Genomic DNA, 15,596 nt, shown 5'->3' with positions numbered 1-15,596 from the left:
GTGAGAATATAACTCAGTTGATGTTCCCCTCCGCCTGGGTCTGGTATTGCTCTCGTTACGGTACCTCTGAATTGACTTATATCAGAGATGGTTAACAGTTGGTTTTAACACAATTGAGGTGTTGCGTTTAGGATAGATATTTGAACCATCATGTTGTGTATGATATTATTACGACAAATATAAGTGTTAATGAAGGGAACTAGTTTCAGCTGATAAACACAATGAAACGACAACAGAGAGACCTATTGCAGGTTTGAACGCTATTAACACTCCTTTAACGATATCATATATGTACGATATTTACACTGTCATAAATGTCACCACCTTCACAAAACCAATACCAATATTCATTCTGAACGCGGATAATATTCATTGCCATTAACACTAAAAAATATGACAAAATAAAGGCAAATACCATTATCATTCGTACTCCTATCGCCACTACCACTACCATGATCATCACTACCACTACAACCAATATCTCCATCACACTACCATCACATTTACCACCACCACCACCATTACTACCACTACCATCACCATCATCACCATCGTCACCACAATCACAACTACTATCCTTCCCATACAACCACTATACTGTTCTCACTATACATATACCTCATCATGCCATAACCACCACTTGTATAACACAAACATCATAATCTCACCACCACCACCAACATAACAATCTCACCACCGTTGCACCAGTATCCTCTCACAACACCATTAACACCACATCACCTTAGTAGTATCACCTCAACCATCACTACCACCAACAGCATAAAACATTACATCACCGTCACTACGATAAATCATTAGTCTTCACCATAAACACTACATCACTATTACGACCCTCATCACACACACACACACACCCACACCCACACCCACACCCACACACACACACACACACACACACACACTGACCATCGGTGTTCAGGGAATAGTTCGTCCCTATTTTCCGGCTGAGGGATCCTCCCCCTATCTCTCCCCTTGCTCTCCCATTTATTCCTCCCTCCCCATCATTCCTCCCCTCGCCCTGTTAAACTTCCCACTGAGTCCTATTCGTTTGTACTAGCCGTCTGCTCCTGCCAATCCCGAACCTAAACTCATTTTTTTCTAATATATTTTGAGTTCTAGGTCCAAAAATATCCTCATTCCGATAACTTTCTCCCACTAGTTTTCGCTCTAAACTTTGAACTATTTTTTTATACCTTTAATTATTAGTTTTGAAAGGCTTGTGTTCTATTTTGAGATCCAGACCCTTAAAGTTTATATTATTCTTTTGGTTCCTGATTCAACAAAGTTTGCACCACACTTTTAGTTCCCAAGTCTGATATATAAAAATATATATATATTTTTTACAATGCGTCCATGACTTAGAAGAGAAGCTATAGTAATTCTTGAGGTTAAAAATATTTGTCCCAATCCACTTAACCCCAGCTAACATGTGTGAGGGAAGCGAAAGTACTGTAAGTAGTAGCTCTTCAAAGGGGCAACTGATCTGATCGTCTTAGAATCTAGTGCGCGTGAGATCTAAAGAATGTTCAGAAATGTCTTTAGAAATAAGTACTGACTATATTCTAAAAATTATGATAATTTTCTTCTACTACTACTACTACTACTACTACTACTACTACTACTACTACTACTAAGAAGAAGAAGAAGAAGAAGAATAAAGAAGTTCACTTAGAGATTTACAAATGAACTCACCAACTTGGTAATTAAATGACATAAAGGACAAATTCATAAAATACGAATTAGAAAATATTAAAGAAAGGACAAATTATTTAGCAAATGTGATCGGAATTGAAAGTTTACTGGGAATAATTTCATCATTTTTCGGCCAGTTGACCAAGGGAGGGCGGACGAGAGGGTGGCACTGACCGGCACTACAGCTCGGCACTACCTATTAAAACAAGGAAGGCAACTCCAGCTTTAGGATGTGGTGGAGCATTAATGTTTATCTTAAAGAAAATATCATACTCTCGAGGCTTGGCAACCCAACTCTATTATTGACACGAAGTTCATAGTTTTCACTGGTATTATTTTCATGTATGTACAGTATGTATGTATGTATGTACAGGGGGGTTGTGTATGTATGTATGAATGTATGAATGTAACCATCAATCTATCTATCGCTATCTATCTCTTTATCTGTATCTCTCTCTGTCTGTCTTTCTATTTTCTCCTCATATATTTACAATTTTAGCACATTTTATTTTAATTCATATTTTCTTTCATTATTCAGTCGAATATTGACTTTTATTCCTTCCTTGTCTTACTATGTGTATTACTTATAATATTTAATGTCTTAATTTATTTTTTTTATGTCATCGATTATTTTCCACTCGGGAGTCGTCGGTGTGTCAGAGGAGAGTGAAGCTGTAGGTCTGTGTAGTGCTGTGTATGTCCTGTGGTGTAACAGTCAGCATACTCGCCTCTCAAGCGAAAAGACCAGGGTTCGATCCCCGGCAGGGTGAAACTATGGGCAAGCTTCTTTACGCCATTTGCCTCTGTCTACCCAGCAGTAATTGGGAACCTGGATGTTAATCGATTTGCGGACCGTGTTCCGGGGTAATGGTTAGCCAGTGCAGCTGGCGAGTTATCCTGTTTCCTCGGACTATTCCTTGACACTGGGTCATGCAACTTATTAACTTAGGGTGTGGTTGTTGTGTTGGCGATAGCTTCTACACCTTAAACAAATTCACGCCTAGGTGGCCGTAGTGCCGGCCATACTCGATCTCGAGGGGCATCCATTATTATGTCCGTGTAGGTCCTTGTATGTCCGTGTAGGTTCGTGTATGTCCGTGTATATCCGTGTGTGTCCGTGTACCTGTCACGGGAAACAAGCACACAGGGGATGGAGACTTCAAACACGTGATAAAAATTACGTGTGTACGAGTATTTACAATATTTACAATCTTGATATCTTCCTTGTGGTGTCCCTACACAATCCAGGATCTCTGGTCTTCACTCTCGACAATGCCCAATCCAGGGTCTCTAGTTGGGGTGTCTCTCTCTCCGTGGTTCAGGTAACAGTCCTTCACCTTGGCCTGTCGGCTCTCGACTCCCCACTCCCCACATCGTCAACCCGCCAGGTTGGCTATCCCGTTTTCTTTCAGTCTTAAAATTTATTTCAAACACACATATTAAAGTCCAAATACTATATTTTTACAAAAGTGTTTACATAACATAAGTTCATGTACTATTTAGATTGGTTTGAACATTCTTAAATTAGATAATATAGAAACTTACTTTGACTATCGAAATGTTCAAACCACCCACTCCTGAAACTAGCCATAAAGCATATGGACTAGACATATATTATATTGGGTAAGAGTAGAGAAACCCAATCTTTGTTTTCTTCTTTTATTGAAAAAATATTGTTCATATAATTCCTGAGTGTAAATCAACCATAACTTCCACTACAGATGAGTGTGAAGGGAGAGGTCTGCGGCTATGTAAATAGACCGTTTAATCATGTCCGTTCCATGTAAGATTATGAGTGTGACTGCTGTGAGTAGTGACCCATCTAGTGAGTACGGAATAGGCACGTCGTCCTCCCTCCTCCCCGTCCTCCCTCCTCCCTCGAGGGAAGACGGAGCCACCCACGGCGGCTCTCAAATAAGGTCTTCCTCTAGTCAAGGATATCAATCTACTGCCCGCTTTTGGTGGCCAGGAAGCCAGCTACTTAATGCTTGAACTCAGCATAATATGACTCAGCTTCCCGTGGGCACACCTTATCACGTGCACTGAACATGTCACCTCATAGCTAATGGAAAGTTACAGGGGACGAATCAGTATATAAGTCAAATGTAATTAACCCATTTATATAATTCTTCTATTTATGAAACAAGGGCCATTACACTCCTAATCACCAGCTTGCACCAAAACATTGACCACAAAATATATATAATATTAGTAAAGTTAATATAGAAAAATAAAATAGAGTGAACATAAGTTGACACATGACAACTCTCCTTCATCACTTCATTTTGATATTGTAGTGAACTTTAAGGAGTTGAATTGTTATGGTCCGTGTGTGTGTCCGTGAGTATGTTATATTAGTATGACAGTTCTTGAATACTTTCGAAATGGTTTCCCTATGCCGTCGTCTTTGCATATCGCATTCCAATGTGTCATGTCCCCACCGTATCTTAGCATAGTCACCGGCTACTTCAACATGACTCACTATATAAGCTACTACTAACTAGCTACTAACATGCCAGCAACAAGAAGCTGCAAAAACTACGAACGTATAGACCACACGGCACCTATAGAAGAATCCTGAGTGCTAGATTAATAGATAGTCCTTTTTCATATTGTCAACACCACTACCATGACCATCAGTACTACTACTACTACTACTACTATGCAACAAGTGAAAACTCGTATAGAAGATATAGGAAAGAATTATAGTAGTAGGGTCGTAGAGTGAGGAAAGTTTGGTATTATATTCGTAGGGGGAATTTTCTAAACGCCAACTCTAAGTACAATTATTTTTTAGATAACTCAATAGCATGGATACATTAATAGATCCATATATTTACGTTACTACACACTGACTCTCGGACACAAACATGAAATAGATACACTTTTCACCGTAAGTAACTCACCCTTGGATCACTCTGACAATGACTCACGTGTGACCTAAGGGAGGCCCAGCGACTGGGGAATGTCTGCAGGTGCTGATGGACTCTGTCTCCTGTGGGAGTCTCTGCTAGCTGGAAACTCGGTGCTGGGGAGGGAAGTCTCTCCCTCGACCTCGACTTGTGACGAGCGTGACTCGTCTTCTTCTGAGTTCTGTCGCTCCCTGTCTGACTCTGGGAAGGAGCTGTCAGCCCCTTCCCTGTTATAATAATAATTATAATGCTTCGTGGAAAGAGCTGCAGGCTCCTTATATTGGAGATCACAAGCCGGAAGATGTCATCACTAATCTGGGTGTGTCTGGCCAGGTGACAGGTGTACTGGCTGGAGGATAGCTTCTTGAGTATCACGGTCATGTTGCCGGGTTAGCTAATGATGAGGGGGTGAGAATTCTGGTTCATTGTGGCCTTGACCTCTACTGGGTCAGGTCTTAATCTCACTTTAATTACGAAGGGTGGGTCAACTTACGAGGGTGTACACAACTGCGCTTCCGGTCACTGCTGTATGTGCTGTTCTTCTCTGGGCTGTAAACTGTGATCTGATAAACAACAAAAACAAAAACTACTACTACTTCTACTACTACTACTACTACTACTACCTCGTTTGTAACCACTACCATTGCCACCACTATCGCTACCACTATTCTTTGTCACCACTATCACTACCATTCCACTCGAGTCACCACCACCACTACCAGCACCACCACCACTACCAGCACCACCATCATCATCACCACCACTATCGCCCTCACCATCACTGTCCTCTGTTCGTCCCCTCAGTTACCAATTCCAATTTTCCATTTAATCAACCCAGTAGTTCACGTATTCATCCCATTCTATCTTTCCACCTGGTAATGTCACATCCTTTCAAGCCCTCAACTTTTCTCTCCGTCTCCTGTCCCCTCGAGTCATTCAATTTCAATCCATATCAACTGTGCTCACATAAACCTTCGCCCACAAATCTCTTCCCATTTTATTTACCTATTCTACCTATAAATTCGTCAACCTTTGTCTCCTCAATTCATGCACTTCAATCCCTCCTGCATCTCCAGTCTACAATCATTCAACCACATTCCCATCGTACATATACACAGTCACAATCATTTCCATCCTCCCAGTCTACAACGATTCAACCTCCGTCTCAGCCTCACCCATCCTTCCCCATTTAACCTTGCCTACGCTTCACAGACGGTCCATAAATTCATTATTAGACGAAATTGTTTAGACACTTATAGGAAAAGTTAAAACAAAATTTATATTTCGTTTTTCTATTTTGTTTTTCTTTAAAAGGTATAAAAGGGAAGTTTCCATTAGAGAGGATCGCCGTCGTGTTTCAACGTGTGTGTTGAGAGCCACTCAATACAATCCGATTATTTTATTTCATTTATATACTTCATCCTTTTATAGTTTTTTGGCCTCCAGGATAAAACAACATGATTATATTTCAATAGAATTTCGATGAATATAAAGGAAGTTTGACATAGAAATAAGTGAGCGTACAAGGGGGAGTGTCACTGCCAGGCCTTCTTCAACGGAACCAATTTTTGTAAAGTAAAACCTCCTTCCTCACCAACCTTTCTTTCAAACTTTCCCGCATTAGTTAGAAAAGCCAAAGGACATTTGGATAATCTTTTACAGTTCGTTCAGATGGTCGTTTGTCATGGCCCAGTCTAACCTAAATATTTTACCCAGTTGTCCGTCTTCAACTATATTTAAAAAGTAGTCACACACACACACACACACACACACACACACACACACACACACACACACACACACACACGTGAAAAGAGTTAAATAAGGACATTATTTTCGACACATCCCTGGTAGAAGACAGAGATGGCAGTTTTCATCGGGACACAGCTACCACTTCAACCGGGTTTCTGTTATATTTGTAGCATCCCGGACTATCTACGTTCACCTGGTGCATGGTGTAGCAAAAGAAGAAATGAAAATGAAGAACGAGGAAAAACGATGATCAAAATCGGGTATTAAGAGTCAAATTACCTGATTAAGAGTAGGGTATATAATAATATGCATAATAAATACACTGATATAGAATTATTCATAAATACACGCATAAACAAATTATCAATTCATATACAACAAATCTCTTAACTCTATATATCAACTTATGTACAAACGTAAATTATTTCTGATCTGTAGCACCAACCTTCCCTCGCTACCCAACGTCACCTCCCTACGTCCACTACCTAACCTGCGACTTTGTTAGCAACTAAATTGTGTTATCTGTCAGCCAGGTAAGTTACTTGAGTTCCTTCTCAATATATCTGTTGATAACTTACTGTACTAGAGTATTTTTTCGGAAGATAGTAATTTATCCACAAGTAACTTACATTCTTATAAAAAAACTTCATATTTAACTCAGACTTTACTATAACGAGTAAGTTGAGATATGAAAACGATATTTTTTTTTATGTTTCCGCAATGATAAGGGAAATTAACTATTTAAAAATTTAAATCCTTGTCACAGTTTTTCTATTTACTATTTCTATTTGAATATTCAGAAGCGAGGCCTCCTTATCTGAGTTATTTTCTCTATTTAATACAAGACATCGAGGTAAATTTCACTTTTGGCTCTATAAAACATTTTGCCGCTGTTCAACAAATATCGTCATAGATACATCTTGAGCAGTTGCTTAATCGGTTGTTGACCCATATTTTGTTCAAGTATTGTTCCGCATGTTGTTGATCTCATAATAATGAAGGAAAAGGTTGGTAAAATCCAGGCCGGGGTCTGCTCCCTTGGGTATACCAATATTCTGGATCAAGATCAATTATTCCCCACACTTAAAATATCTGTTATTTATCAAGAAATGGACGCAGGTGGTGAGTGACGTTTCGTTAACGAGAAGTCTTTTTGGAGGGAATATTACTCCAATAAGCTTCAGACTTGTTTACTGTAATATATTTCAGACTATCATGAAAAATATCCGTGTTTAGGGAACTGAAATCGTAGGTGGTAGCTGAGTTTGCTTGTTGTTTCTCGTTAATTTGTTTGATAATTTCTAATACTGATTAATTATTATCGATAACCAACCATTTTTGTGCCTCCCCCCCCCCACAAGTATATAGCCTACTGTATGTGAACTGGGAAGACTGTGAGCACCGACACCCGCCCTAGTCATGACCTGTACCAGTCCTCATCGCTTAACATTGGCTATTAATAATTTATTTTACGTCTGGTTCATTCTGTAGACGTTCTTCCCTTCTTCTTTTCTTTATCTATTTCACTCAAATGTTAATTTTGTGTACGTTTTTCCTTTTTAATCCTTTCTAAGTTATTTTTGTTTCATTATTATTATTTTATTATTATTATTATCTATTATGCACTCATTCTCTCGTTCATTGTCTCTCTCCCATTATCTTTCACTGTTTTAGTATCTCTTTCACTTTTCCGTCTCCTTCCCTAACATTGAATCTCATTTGGTGATAATTTCCCCACACGATGATAACAAGTGCTATCAAGTGAAAACTTTCCAAATGAAAGTCTTGAACCCGGGTCTTCTTATTCCCAGTGCGAGGGAGACAGTGTGTGTGCCATCAACTCTAATGTGGATCTCCTTATGGTTGTCGTTCTCCACTGGGGAAAATAATCACAAAATTAATGAGGAATTATCCTTAAAAACAACTTGGTCGGGAGGTGGTGGTGGTGGTGGTGGTGGTGATGGTAGCAGTGATTGTTGTGGTAGATGAGGGCTTTGAGGAAGGAGCAGGAAGGGGAAGAGGGAGAGGAGGTGGGAGTACTGGCTCAGGGGAAGGGGGGAGGTAAGGGAGAGGAGGAAGAAAGGGGTGGGACGGGTAAGACGGAGGAAGTTAAAGAGGGTTACTGGGAAGGAGAAAGAGAAGGAAATGGATGAGGGAATAAAAGAGGAAGAAGAGTGTAGACAAAGAAAATGAGGGATAATAAGAAAAGGAGATAGAGGAAGAAGAGGTGAAGGAGGAGAAGCTATAATATAGTAAAGCGGTGGAGGAGGACGGAGGAGGTAGAGTAGGGAAGGGGATGAGGGGTAGAGTAGGGAAGGGGGAGGATGAGGTAGAGTAGGGAAGGGAGGATGAGTGGGTAGAGTGAGGAAGGATGAGTGGGTAGAGTGGAAGGATGGAGTAGGTAAAGTGGGGTAGGATGAGTGGAGTAGGGGGCAGGGGAGGGGTGGGAGGTGGGGAGAGTAGGGAAGGGGAGGATGAGTGGAGTGGGGAGTAGGAGGGGGAGGATGAGTGGGTAAAAGTGGTGGGGGTAGGGAGGATGAGTGGGTAGGATGGATGGGCCAAATAGGTGGTAGGCAGGGGGAGGATGAGTAGGTAGAGTAGGGCAGGGGAGGATGAGTGGGTAGGGGTAAGGGGAGGGGGAGGGGTAGGGCAGGGGAGACGAGGAGGTAGAGTAGGGGAAGGGGAGGAGGAGTAGGGATGGAGTGGGTGCAGAGTGGGGCAGGGAGGATGGAGTGGGTAGTAGGGGAGGACGGAGGGGTGGGGAGTGATGGTAGGTAAAGCAGGGGCAGGGGATGAGAGGGGAGAGTAGGTGAGAGGTAGAGTAGGGGAAGGGGTAGGATGAGTAGGTAGGGAGTGGGGCAGGGAGGATGAGTAGGTAGGAGTAGGGCGGGGGAGGATGGTGGGTGGAGTAGAGGGGAGGGGATGAGTAGGTAGAGTGGGGCAGGAGGAGAGTGGGTGGGAGTGAGGGCAGGGGAGGATGAGTGGGTAGAGTAGGGTAGGGAAGGATGGAGGTAGAGGGGCAGGGGAGGATGAGTAGGCAGTGGGGCAGGGGAGGAGAGTAGGGTAGAGTAGGCAGGGGAGGACGGGAGGAGGCAGAGGAGAGGGGGAGGATGGAGTGGGTAAAGAGTAGGGAAGGGGAGGATGAGGGTAGAGTGGGGCAGGGGAGGGACAGGAGGGTAGAGTGGGGAAGGGGAGGAGGGGTAGAGTGAGGTAGGCCGGAGGGGGGGAGGATGAGAGGTAGGAGGTAGGGGTAGAGTGGGGCAGGGGAGGATGGGCAGGGGGAGGATGAGAAAGAGTGGAGGGGAGACGGAGGAGGTAGAGGGGAAGGAGGGGATGAGTGGGTAGAGAGTGGGAAGGGGAGGATGAGTGGGGCAGGGGAGGACGGAGGAGGTAGTAGTGGGGCAGGGGAGGATGGAGGTAGAGAGGGGAAGGGGAGGTAGAGTAGGAGAGAGGGGAGGATGAGTGGGTAGAGTAGTGTAGGGGGGGAGGAGGGTGGAGTGGGGCAGGGGGAGGAGGGTAGGGGCCATGAGGGTAGAGTAGGGCAGGGGAGGGATGAGTGGAGAGTGGGGCAGGGGAGGAGTGGGGAAGGGGCAGGATGAGTGGGTAAGGGGAGAGTAGGGGGCAGGGGGTGAGGGATGGGGCAGTGGGTAGAGTGGGGCGGGGATGAGGAGAGTAGGTGGGGCAGAGAAAGCAGGAGGATGAGAGGTAGGTAGGGCAGGGGGAGGACGGAGGAGGCAGGGGAGGGGCAGGGGAGGACGAGGAGGCAGAGTGGGTGAGTAGGTAGAGTAGGGGCAGGGGAGGATGAGGTAGAGTAGGGGCAGGGGAGGACGGAGGAGGTGGAGTAGGGCAGGGAGGACGGAGGAGGTAGAGTAGGGAAGGGGAGGATGAGTAGGTAGAGTAGGGCAGGAGGATGAGTAGGTAGGAGTAGGGAAGGGAGGATGAGTGGGTAGGAGTGAGGGGAGGATGAGTAGGTAGAGTAGGGAAGGAGGACGGAGGAGGTAGAGAGGGGAGGATGGAGTAGGTAGAGTAGGGAGGTGGGGAGTAGATAGGGCAGGGGAGGATGAGTAGGTAGAGTAGGGCAGGGGAGGACGGAGTAGGTAGAGTAGGGAAGGGGAGGATGAGTAGGTAGAGTAGGGAAGGGGAGGATGAGTAGGACAGATGAAGAGGAAGAAGAGGAAAAAGAAGAGGAGGGGGAAAGCACAGGAAAAGGATGAAGAGGAGAAGGAGAAGAAGTAGGAGAAGGAGAAGGAGAGAGGGGAGGAGTGTAGAGTAAGAGTATGAGAGGGAGGTAAGTGGAAGTCTCATCAAATGAAGACAGCGATTAAGGATCAGTTTATTCAATTCCAAGTCTAATTTATATCCACAGTCCCTCATCTAAATTGCTCTGAACAGCGGGGTGTGATTTACCATTTTATTGTCCCTGATCACGTAAGGGCGTTTATGTAATTATTTGGCCCCTAATCGCCTTATCATTTATAAGTGGCTTCATTATATATCATAGAATGAGCTTAATATATAGTTGCCCATGGTGCCAATACTGAGTCGTTTGTATTATATGTATTTACTCTGTAATTATGAATGGTCGTTAGAAAATTGTTGCCTCAGCAGGTCACAATACCAAGTCGTTACCATTTGTGAAGTAACATCACTATAAAACAAAACTAATGGACAAATTCTTACTTGGTGAAAATAGAACTCACTCCCAACTTCCAGCTATTGTTTGGTGTATAATGGAGGTCTCCTGGGAGGGTCTCTGGAGGAGATTAAGAAAGAGCTGAGAGGTGGGCAGAGAATATAAAATACTTGTTGGGATTCAGGTAGAATTTCTACGAAAATTTGTTCCTGGGGAATTGGTGTGTTTGTGTGGGGATAGAAGAGGTTTGTATGTGTGTGTGTGTGTGTGTGTGTGTGTGTGTGTGTGTGTGTGTGTGTTATAATAATAAAAATAATAATAATAATAATTAACGTTTTATTGAAAGAGCATGGCAGCCAGAAGGCTAAAAATATACAGTTACATAATTGGGGAATGGGTCTCTTGATTTACAAATAATATACAAGTAACATAAGTGATACAAATATGATATATAATACCTAGGTGGGGAAAAGCTCAAACTACAGTGCATTTCAACATAGTGACAGTGCCAAAAGTAAGATTGACTGAGAGTGAATACACTGGTTGATTACAAGTTTTTGATAATTTTTACAATGGTTGGTACTGTTCTTATAGCGATCAGTCCGTGCTCGCGTTTGCTGGATGCGGTTGTGGTGTCGAACAGCAATTCTCGGGCGAGGGATCTCAGGTGGTAGTTGGAGCCGGTGTCGAGGATGGTGTAGAAGCTTCTCACCAAATTTGCAGATGAGGTCGTGGTGATGGTCAGTGAGAGCTGAGAGGGTCAGTGTGTTGAGAGCTTCTTGATATGTGGAGTAGGAAAGGGGAGAGAATAATCTTGCATGCCCTCTTTTGCACTTTTTCTAGGTGTTTACGTTGTGTGGCATTTAGGGAGGAAGACCAGGTAGGGGTGGCATAGGTGAGCTTGGGAAGTTTGAATGTTGAGTAAACACTGAGGAGCTCGGGTGTAGGAACTCCGAGGAGTCCGCGGGGGAGGTGGAGACAGTGTCATGGGTTGCGTTGGGCCTCGTTGGGCCTCCCGCACAACCCATCCCAAATGTTTGTTTAGGTAGAGATAAGATACCCGGCTGATAGGGGTCATTTCACGCCTCAAACCACATTTTAGTTAGTGGGCTTTAGACCTTGGTTGAGAGAGACCTCCTCCTCCGCGGACTTACAATAGAACAGGGGACATACAGTCCTAACAGTGCTACGAGTCTGTGTGTGCAAAATCCCGAGATTGTTGTTAAGTCCAGCGAAAGTTAACACATCCTGTAAAGGAAGTGATCAATGGTGAGGGCCTGTTTGCTACAAGAGCACTCCAGGCCGGCCTAATAGATCTAACGATTAATTCTCCAGGTTGACAAACTCTCCCTTATAACTTACGGTACTGTGGCGCGAATGTGAATGACTGACCTATCCATGCAAATTATAAGTCCAGTGTATGGAATTGTGCCAAATAAAAGTAAGTGCAACTATCTGCCCGTATCTGTGACCCCTCTATTATTATTAGTATTATCAAAGGTAATGACTGATTGGTTATGACAAAGTATAACCAATAACTTAGATGGATGTTGGAAGTTAATTGAATTCATTAAATCATCATTTATCAAGTATACAACGCATTGAATGCCGGAAGCAGAGTGAAATTCTACGTAGTGATACACCATAATCTCCTGGGTGAGTAATCAGTGTGAAGGTATTTGAGTTCTACGGTAAGAAAATCACTTTCTTGCATTTATAACCTAACAGACAGAGACTGGAGGATTTGATAACTTCACTGACTTGTGGTTTCCAATTTAGTTTGTTGTTTTTGGTGACGCAGAGGAGCTTAGTGGAATCTACAACCTGGAGTATGTTGGGACCTAAAGTAATGGAAGGGGGTGGGACATCGTCGGAGGAGAGATTGATGTGTATAGCCATGGTCTTGGTATTGTTGATGGAGACGTGGTTGTTAATGGCCCAGTTTTGGAGACTGTTCAATAAATCCTGACGGGCGGTATAGTCGGGAGCAGAATTGTTGACGCTGATCCCAATGGTGGAGTCGTAGACATATTTCCAGCGAGCTGGGGTTTCTCTTAGGGCATCATTGATAAGCATAAGGAAGCATAGTGGTCCCAACTTGGTGCCTTGGGGGACGCCACAGGTGAGTGACTCAAAGGTGGAGACAGCCCCTCGGAAGCGTACAGAGTATGTGTGTGTGTGTGTGTGTATGTCTGTGTGTATTTCCCTGTGGTGTAATAGTCAGCATTCTCGCCTCACAAGCGAGCGGACCCGGGTTCGATCCCCGAGCAGGGTGAAACTATGGGCAACTTTCTTTACGCCATTTGCCTCTGTCTACCCAGCAGTAATTGGGAACCTGGATGTTAATCGATTTTGAGGATAATGGGGTAATGGATAACCACTGCAGTTGGCGAGTTGTCCGGTCTTCTCGGACTATTCCTTGACACTGGGTCATGCAGCTCGTTAACCCAGGGTGTGGTTGTTGTGTTGACAACAGCTTCTACACCTTAAACAAACTCACGCCTAGGTGGCGCTTGGGCCGGCAATCCTCGTTACACGAGAGGCAACCTTTATTATAGGTTTGGAGTTGTATGTGAGTATTTTGTGTTCGCCTCTTTCACTGATCATATATTGCCAGTAACCCCATCCCTTCCATCGGCTTTAACCAATCTCCTCCACCAGTCCTCACTCCCCTCCACCAATCCACACTCCCCCCTCCACCACCTCTCACTACTCCCCTCCACCAGCCCTCACTACTCCCCTCCACCAGTCCTCACTCCCCTCCACCACCCCTCCCCACTACTCCCCTCCACCAGCCCTCCCTCTCCCTCCATCACCCCTCACTACTCCCTCCACCCAGCCCTCACTCTCCTCCACCACCCCTCACTACTCTCCTCCACAGCCCTCACCTCCCCTCACAGTCTCACTACTCCCTCCACCAGCCCTCACTATTCCCTCCACCAGCCCTCACCTCCCTCCACCAGTCCTCATTCCCCTCCACCAGTCCCTCCCCTCCCTCCACCACCCCTCACTCCCCTCCACCAGCCCCTCACTCCCCTCCCACCAGCCCCTCACACTCCCCTCCACCACCCCTCTTCTCCCCTCAGTCCACACACTGCCCCTCCCACACCTCTCCTACTCCCCTCCACCAGTCCTCACTACTCCCCTCCACACCCAGTCCTCACTCCCCTCCCCACCCCTACTCCCTCCACCACCCTCACTACTCCCTCCACCAGCCCTCACTACTCCCCTCCACCCACCTCTCTCTCCCCTCCACCAGTCCTCACTACTCCCTCCACCAGTCCTCCTCCCTCACCACCCCTCACCCTCCCACCTCCTCACTACTCCCCTCCACCACCTCTACTCCCCTCCACCAGCCCTCACTACTCCCCTCCACACCTCTCCACTACTCCCTCCACCCCAGTCCTCACTACTCCCCTCCACCAGTCCTCACCCCCTCCACCACCCCTCACTACTCCCTCCACCACCCTCCCTACTCCCCTCCACCACCCCTCACTACTCCCCTCCACCACCCCTCACTCCCTCCACCAGCCCTCACTCTCCCCCTCCACCCAGCCCTCCCTCTCCTCCACCACCCCTCACTACTCCCTCCCTCGTCCACCACTCCCTCACCTCACTACTCCCTCCACCAGCCTCTCCCTCACCACCCCTCTTCCCCTCCCTCCAACCCCTCCCTCACTTTCCTCTCCCTCCACCAGTCCACTCCCCTCCACCACCCCTCACTACTCCTCCCAACCCTCCACCACTCCCTCCACCAGCCCTCACTACTCCCCTCCACCACCCCTCACTACTCCCTCCACACCTCTCCCCACTCCCCTCCTCACCCCTCACACTACTCCCCTCCACCCCTCCTCTCCCTCACCACCACCTCTCCTCTCCCCCACCAGTCCACTACCTCCACCACCTCTTCCCATCTCCCCCACCTCCACCAGCCTCACCTCCCTCCACAGTCCCTCCTCCCTCCACCAGCCCTCCCACACTCCCCTCACCCCGTAATCCTACAACTTCCCTCCCACCATCCCTCACACCCTCCACCAGCTCACTACTCCCTCCCACCAGCCCTCACTACCCCATCCACCAGTCCTCACTCCTCCACCAGCCCTCCTACTCCCCTCCACCAGTCCACCTCCCCTCCACCACCCCTCCTCCTCCCTCCACCAGCCTCACCACTACCTCCACCAGCCTCACCTCCTCACCCCTCATTACTCCCCTCCACCAACCCTCACCACTCCTCTCCCCACCTCACCCCCCTCCACCCAGCCCTCCCTCTCCCCCTCCACCAGCCCTCTCTCCCTCCACCAGCCTCACTACTCTCCTCCACCTGACCCTCTACTCCCGTCCACCACCCCTCACCTAATCCTCCAACAGCCCTCATTACTCCCCTCCACCAACCTCACTCTCCTCTCCCACCCCTCCCCTCCACCAGCCCCTCACTACTCCCTCCCAGCCTCACTACCCTCCACCAGCCCTCCCTACTCCCCTCACACCACTCACTACTCCCCACGCCCTCAACTCCCCTCCACCACCCTCACATCCTCCACCAGCAAACTCCACCAGCCCCTCACTACTCCCTTCCACCAGCCCTC

The 15,596-nt window shown here is 46.3% G+C and overlaps 1 non-coding gene across 1 annotated transcript; it reads left to right on the top strand.

The window, feature by feature from the left end:
- The first annotated feature begins 13,212 nt into the window (after nucleotides 1-13,212).
- On the top strand, nucleotides 13,213-13,288 carry Trnav-cac. Its single transcript has one exon. It is a non-coding gene; the product is annotated as a tRNA-Val (tRNA).
- Nucleotides 13,289-15,596: the final 2,308 nt, after the last annotated feature.

The sequence above is a fragment of the Homarus americanus genome, unplaced genomic scaffold, assembly GCF_018991925.1.
Source record: "Homarus americanus isolate GMGI-L3 unplaced genomic scaffold, GMGI_Hamer_2.0 scaffold14327, whole genome shotgun sequence".
Lineage (NCBI taxonomy): Eukaryota > Metazoa > Arthropoda > Malacostraca > Decapoda > Nephropidae > Homarus > Homarus americanus.
This window is presented reverse-complemented; position numbering and strand designations above follow the sequence as displayed.